This window comes from Quercus lobata, chromosome 4, assembly GCF_001633185.2.
Source record: "Quercus lobata isolate SW786 chromosome 4, ValleyOak3.0 Primary Assembly, whole genome shotgun sequence".
Taxonomy (NCBI): domain Eukaryota; kingdom Viridiplantae; phylum Streptophyta; class Magnoliopsida; order Fagales; family Fagaceae; genus Quercus; species Quercus lobata.
In genome coordinates this window covers 39,854,431-39,859,670 of record NC_044907.1, presented here as the reverse complement: position 1 = coordinate 39,859,670, position 5,240 = coordinate 39,854,431, and the positions used below count along the sequence as shown (strand labels likewise).

Below are 5,240 nucleotides of genomic sequence, written 5' to 3'. Positions count from 1 at the left end.
TATTAAATGCTATGCTTCAGTTTTTAGATATATAATAGAAATAGATTGGTTTTTCGACCACATGGAGTAGTTATTATTGTGCATACAAATAAAAATTGTGTATTGGTTAATAAGCATGGGCTTTATGATGGAGATAGGGTTGGAAAACAATTGGAATATATATTTAATAGTGTTTAAAAATTATGTTAAAAATGTAGAAATAAGAAGGGTAATAACATAACTGCTGATGTGGCTTAATTAGAGCGTAGTAACATTAAATGTCACGTTTCAGCTTTTAGATATATATATATAATATAGATATAGATATAGATTGGTATTTCAGGGGCAATTATTACCATGCATACAAATAAAAATTGTGTAGTTGTGGTTAATAAGCTAGAAAAGCACATTCTTCTCAAAAAAAAAAAAAAAAAAAAAAAAGCTAGTAAAGCACATTATCACATTATAGTAGAATCTCAAATGGACAAAGTGACCCTTAAATTCCAGGCCCCATTGGCACACCAGTCATTGGAATCCATGACTCCCCCTGAATAAAATTACTCATTGTAAAAGTACTAGCTTCCTAAGGATTTGTAAGCACATGAAAACCAAGCCATTGCACCCTCCCTTTAGTAGAGGCACCAACACCTGTGTTCAAATACTCCCCATAGAATAGTGTAGAAAGTGCAAAGTCTCCTAGCCATTCTATCCACGCCTTTGGATCAATTAGACAATCTAGGTCTGTTTTCATATACACAGTCCTAGAATATCTTTTCCATACCCAAGTAAGTTCTAAATGAATTTTTGACACTAACAAAATCAGGTGCTGGCCTAACCCGTGAACCTTGAATAGAAATTCCTGAATTTTCATTTGGATCATCTCTACCTTGTGCTGTTATGATGTTGGCTTGGTGGTCCATTGGCCTCTTGACAAAGATGTCACAGTTTTGGAAGACTACTGAGGCATCATCGAATATGAAATCGATTGTGCCATTTATGTGACAATCGCGATAAAATTGCCTTAGGGAGTGCACTAAAAGAGTGTCTTGGTACCCTTTGAAGCTGCATCGATAAAACACAGCATGGTCTGACATCACCCTTAGGGCCACTGCTTGCTGCTTTTGGGGACCTGCTGTGTTCTCAAATGTCATGCCCCTTGCCCAGAAACCATCCCCCCATACACCTGTTCAATGCAAATATGATTTGGTAAAACACAAAATTGTTATAATATTCAGATATAAGTGACATGATAAATTGAAAAATGATGGGTGAATAAATCATTATTGGGAACCTATTGGCTAAATGAAAATAGTTATACTGTAAATATATATATATATATATATATATATATATATAATTTTCTATAGATATCAAAAATTTTAACCTATGGCGTCTATGCCAAGATAATTGCTTTTTATCATCAAACCAAAAAAATCAATTGATTTTTGGTGAATATAGGTTTCAACTTTCAACCCTCAAATTTTTTATTTAACGACGAGAGAATTTACCAATTAAGTGAAACCCACTATTAAATGATAGTTTTCAATGTAAATTTTGTCCAAAAGCTATTACATAAATCTATTGCTATTGTTTCATTGAAGGTAATATCAACAACATATTAACTAAATGAGATTAAATTCTATAAGGATATGGTATAAAACCCAAGTTTTACCTCTCTAATCTCAACATGCCATATCATCATATTACATATCAAAGAATAGGTACAACCATAGTCAATCAATTCTAATACACATTTGAAAATCAAACTTTTTTTTTTTGGGAGAAAGATTTGAAAATCAAACTTAACTGTGAGTTTTATTGAGATGTTATTATGTGAGGTAGGATTATGTATTGAGTTTTAAGTAAAAAAATGATGTGATACTTTTTTATTGGATACTATAAAACATGGGTTTTACACCAAATCTTTGCCAAATTTGGACTCTAAATAAATTACTAATAACATTTTTTGTTTTGGATTTATAGGCTATTGCATAAATCTATTGCTTATATGATAAAATTTATAATATCCACAACACTAATAAAAATTTTCTTATAGTTTCTTTTTGAAAGAAAATTTTCCTTTACTATGCTATTAATCAATGTTTAATATTATTCATTTTTTCTTTTAAATTTGGTATTACATTTCCTAAAATGAAATATTACAGAGTCAACATTATTTAATATTTTTCAGTTATTATTCTCACCGGATTTATATCTTAATTTTTTTTTTGGGAGCATTGCATCCAATTTTAGCATTAGAGAAATGTTCTTGGTACTGTTTAAGGCAAAATTTATCCTCACCCTAGTCCTTCATATCAACAAAAAAGCATTTATAAATATTAATTAGTTAAGGGCCCATTTGGTAAGAGATTTTTAGTAACGTTGTTTAAGTATTGTGAAAACACGTGTGGGTGAAAAAGTGTTACGAAAATACGTGTTGTATTTTTTAAACAACAAAAACTGTTATTAAAATATCGAAAACTGTTATTCAAACAACATTACCCCCAAATGGTATTTTCTTTTATCATTCTTACCAAATGTAGCTGAGTTCAAAGTGGTAGAACCATCTGGGACATTTCGGTTGCTAGTGACAATAGTTTTGTCCATGCCATCACCTACCAACATGACATTCTCCATGTTACTTTCAATTTCCACATTCTCATTGTAATCTCCAGATTTCACATAGATTATCACTCTTTGGGATCGAATGCGACTCATTCTGGAAAGAGCAGCAACTGCATCGTTGATTGTTCTGTGAGTGCCAGACCCATCTTTCGCCACTATGAAATTGGCCTTTGAAGTTGATGGATTCCATGATAATAAATTGCCCCCCATTTTGGTCCCTTTTTTGTCCATTTGGCTTTCCTAGAAAAACAAAATTGAAAGAATATTTAAGTTCAATCTTACAAAAGCCTTATTCAGAAAGAAAGAGAAACACAGCTGGTATTTTGTTTTTGTGCACGTGCCCATACCATAATTTTTTGGGTTCATGACCTGCCTAATGGGCTGTGCAGATGGGCTGGTCTCCATGTCTGTTTTTCATGTATGGGTTTTTCTTCTAAATGATGCAGATGGCTCCAGCCCATCTGTAGTCTTTTTTTTTTTTTTTTTTTTTTTTTTTTTTTTTTTTTTTCATAAAAAGAATACTGGGCTAGTGGTTGTATATGTGGAAAATGAGTCAGGTAAGTTTGAGGCTAGAGATATGCATTTAAAAACTGAAAACATGTGTTTGAAAATATATATGAAAATACATGTAGATGAAAAAATGTATGAAAAAATGTGTAATATTGTTTAAAAACTGAAAACATGTGTTTGAGTAGGTGTACCAGACACCTCCTAATAATCGGAATTTTAATGGGCTAGTAAATGATTTAATATTTAAAAAAAAGAAAGAAAAGAAAACAAATGAATTAATTGATAAACAAAAATATTACAGTGGCAATACCACCCAAAAAAAAAAACCATCAAGGAAGAATAGAATATCAAGAAGTCAAAATATTAATATTACTAAGAGACTTGTAGTCCAGCATCATAGTTTATTTGTTTGTTGTTTGTCTTTTTTTTTAAAAAAAGAAAAAGATAAATTAGGGTTCAAATCCCTCTCCCATACTTATAAGTAATAATTGGATTAAAAAAAATACCATTAATATTTGTGTGAAATGCTTAATCGCTATATAAGTTTAGATAGGATGGAGACATTTGAACTATTAATCTTCGTTTCATGAGACGTGATCCGCCAACAGTTATAATATCCTAAGTTTTTCTTTTATAATTTTATTCAGAATTAGTTCAGATTCACATTGAGTTTATCATTTTTCATATCCACCCCAATAACCCAAGTTACTCATTTTTTTTGGCCATTAGATTACTCGAATTTAATTATGATACTTCCAAGTGCAACATGTGTAATCGGAAAGAACAATGTTTTTTTTTTTTTTTGGAAAACTGGAAAGAACAATGTTAAATGTATTATAAATTCTTTTTATATAAAATTTACCAACATATGCATAATGAATGTGATTAATAGACTTTAACATCGTAATAAATAAACATTTGAATTGTTTTTGACGATTGAAGATACGAGTTGTTAAGTCTTACATGGTAAAATTTATTGTATCCCTAACGTTACTCAATGTTAATCATGTTTTTTTAACCTTCAATTTAAAATATTACATGCCACAAGGTGAGACAAACGGAGCAACTATATATAGTTATATACCGCTTACCCTTTGTCTTGCCCACACTCTTCCCATACAAAGCAAGAGCTTCACTCAATAACATGGTCAAATTTTTTACCACTTCATGAGCCTCAGCAAAACCCTTCTCACCCAACCCATCCAAGCAACTCCTATGGTTCGCCAAAACACCACTTAGCCACGTACGAGCATCATCATGTGTGTAACTCTCATCGGAGAATAACCGAGCAAGCCGGGACTTACTCTCATCGTAGAGCTTAGCACAGTCACTAAGAGACATACCAACATGATTATTCCAATCTTGGCTAGATTTATGTAATGCCACAAAGGCTTGGACCCAATTTTTAGCTTGCAAAACTTGGGTATGAGCCATTTGTACCACCTCCAACTCTTGGAGGCAAGAGATAGTGGTAACCATGGCTAAGAGGAGAAGAAAGGTAGTGACACAAATAGACATATTTTTTGTTCTATGAAGAGTGATAAAAACGCATGGGCTTAGTTTGAGCTGTCTTAGTTTTTATAGATAGGTGAGTGAAGCATCAAAACACATGGATCATTGTTGCACACAAGCGTCATGAGTAAGGGTGATAGACTGAGTATGTGGAGGTCCCTTGAAAGCATGAAACTATGGATAAGCGGTGCTATGTAGCAACAAAAAAAGGGGATGATCTAATAAAATCGAATAATGTTCAAATTTCTTCTTATTATTTTCAAACTTTCTCTTAATAAAATAATAAGAGGACCGGATCTTTGATCCATATAGAACAATTTCTAAATCATATTTCTATTGTAAATAAAGTAACTAAATTTGTTTTTATAGCGATCAAAGAATGATATATTAAACATTCTTTCTGTCTATTGAAAAAAAAAAAAAAAACACTACGCTAGTAGTCTTTGAACCAAAATGAAATACATCCCTCATACACGAGGTAAATACAGGGTGGATTAGTCATATTTACCTAACAAAATGATTTAGGCCTACATAATGACTTTTACCTTTAAAGAATTCATTTCATTGTTGCTATGTAATCATGCAATTTTTGAAATTCATAGGTTCATAATTTC

At 31.6% G+C, this 5,240-nt stretch overlaps 1 pseudogene; it reads right to left on the bottom strand.

The window, feature by feature from the left end:
• Positions 1-475: 475 nt before the first annotated feature.
• LOC115983672 lies at positions 476-4,593 on the bottom strand (annotated as a pseudogene).
• Between the last annotated feature and the right edge of the window lie 647 nt (positions 4,594-5,240).